Raw genomic sequence first — 2,667 nt, 5'->3', positions numbered from 1 at the left:
TCATCCAAAAGAGCCCCCGCTGGACCCAGAGCAGAGTCCCCGGAAGGCGCTGGGCTGGAGGCCGGGGCCTCCCTGGAAGCAGGGCGCGCCAAGTCCACGGCCCCGGGAGGAGGCGCGGAGCACAGCCCTCCGCCCGCCCTGCGGTCGCTGGCCTCCTTCGCTTTCCTGTCCCAGGCCCTGGAACTGATTAGCAGGACATGAGTAATTTACCCATTAGACCACCTCAGAAGCAGGTGGGGTGGAGAAAGCAGCGGGCAGAGACAAATAAAAGTCTCCATTTTCACCCTGTGAAGGCAGCACTTAGGCGAAATGAGGGGTTTTTTTAGGCTTCTTTGAAATGGAACCTGGGAGGACCGAACTTCAGCCTTTTTGTTGGCAAAGGAACGGCCTGTGGCGGCTTTTGTGCTCCCACCCCTACAATTAGGGGAGAGGCCACGTTGCTTCCTGAAACAAGATCTGCAGTTTTTGAGATGGGGCGGACGCCTTGGGCGTGGTTGGGGACAGCGCAGCCCCAGAGGCGGAGCGGTGGGAGCATGCGCAGACACGCTGGGTGGCCCGCGTGGCTTTGCTCCAGCAGCCCAGTGGTCCCGAGAGAGTGGGCCAGGTTCCCTGGGCACCACCAGAAGGCGGGGGACACCAACTTAAGGGTGAGCCGCAGGAGCAGGCACTCCGGCCCAGCGAGGGGAGGTGTCGGGGTCCCATCACAGGGGATCCTGACCAGCAGCCTGGGATCATGTGTTCCCTCTTCTAATAGGAGCTCACACCTAATTTGGACTCAAAATGTGTTTTCAACTGTATGCCCATCTTTCTCAGGCCTCCCGCGTCACCCTGATGGTTGCTTTAGGGCACGGTGAGGCGTGTTACCTCCTGGCTGGTGCCAGCTCCTACCCAGCTGCCGCCTGCACCTTTAATAATGTCCGGAGGGTCCAAAATGCTGACGTCTGCTCCTGAAGTTTGGTTTTAAGTGCTTTCTCAGAAATGCGAGTTGACTGACTCTACCTGGAACGTCATCTGGAAAATGCTTGACATTTCTATAGCAGAGCATTTGCTCATTTAGGAAAAAATAAGGACTGGACGTCCGTGCCAATTCTTCGGCACCCCCAACCTTCCAACGACCAGGAGCAGCCTTGGCCTTCTCGTTCTCCCTCTGAGCTAGTCATGCTTGCCTCAGTTCTCAGCTGTCACATTTCCACAATGGGAAGCACAGCGTTGACTAGCAACTGGGTGTCTGACACCTCCAGCTTTTGTCCCCAAAGGAAGCTTAGTCCCAGGCTCTTAAATTGGCACACTTTGCTTTACTTTCTTTATAACTAAACTGCAGAAGAGCAGTAAAACTTTTATTGTTTCACTCGAGGCAATTATGATTGGGTGCAATATAATCTATTTAGTCAGTTACTTAAGAGCGTAAAAAACATAAACAGAGTTTCTGGCAGGTGTGGAGCAGAGAGAGGGACCTTCTGGGAGGGGGGCAGAGAAGCCTTTGGGGCGTCTGTCCTGCAGACACTCATCCTGCTGCACAGTGGAATTCACCTGGGCCCTCACCTTAGAGGCTTGGTTTCATCGTCATTTCTAAACTGTTTCTTGGGAGACAGGTAAACGTGCCTTCAGAAGGGCAGTTGAGGAGATGAAATTGGATGTGGTCATAGAGCTATAAGAAAAACATCGGAGAGTGTGCAGAGTGAGGGAAGCTGTTCCCCCAGGGGCTTGTGGCAGGGCCTCCCTGTCCCTGGGCTCACCTGCACGTTGTGCTTCCTGCTTCTGTGGACATGTGACCTCCCCTGGGAAAGAGCTCAGGGGCTTGCCCCTGGAGAGCTGGAAAACCACTTTTTCTAAGTCGTTTCTCACAGCCTGTCACGGGAGCTCCACCTCACCCCCGGCTCCTCGGCAACCTGCTGCCCTCACACAGTTCTTACACCGAAGCCTCTGCCCTTCCACGTGTGACCTTCCAGGAGGGTCACATCAGAGTCCATTAGATTGTGTCACCTTCCCCACAAGGGGCACGCTCCATAGCCCCAACGGAAAGCTGGGAGCTTGGCTGCAGCCCTGGAGCTGGTCACGCTTCTCTTTGGTTGTTCTCTCTCTCTCTCTCAGTCCCCCCATACACTGTTGTTGGTTTGACATCCCTCAGGGTTCAGCCAGGGTTTTCAGGAACTGAAGCGCTGACACCCCAACGATTAACCTCCAATGTTTTTATTTGCATTTAAACTAGACTATAAAGTCGCCTCAAATGAAAAACCCTCAAATCCAGCTAGTTTGTGATCTAAACCCAGAGAATGGTGGGTGGGCATCAAAGAACTTGCTGCTACATTTAATTCACCACAGACCACCCTCCGACACAAATTATTTCCATTAATTCCACACACAAAATCCAAAGACCCCCAAAATCTCTTGCCACTACAGCTTCAGGCTCAGGCTCAAGGTCCAGTATCTCATTTCCTAAAGCAGGTCCAGGTCTGTCTGGTTTCCTCAAGAGCAGCTCCTCAAGTCTGGTTCCTCTTCTTCTGAAGACCTGTGGACTAGAGAAAGAATGCCGTGGCCTCCACATGTGGCCCCATCAGGATAGGAAAACCCCATTTAACACCCTCCATTCAAAAAGGGGGAGGCGAAGAAGCCTGTATCAGCAACTGGTCCATGGCAATTTGGAAATCCAGCGAGCACACATCTCCA

Source organism: Equus przewalskii, chromosome 30 (assembly GCF_037783145.1).
Source record: "Equus przewalskii isolate Varuska chromosome 30, EquPr2, whole genome shotgun sequence".
In the NCBI taxonomy this organism is placed as follows: Eukaryota; Metazoa; Chordata; class Mammalia; order Perissodactyla; family Equidae; genus Equus; species Equus przewalskii.
Note: the sequence above shows the minus strand (reverse complement) of the source record.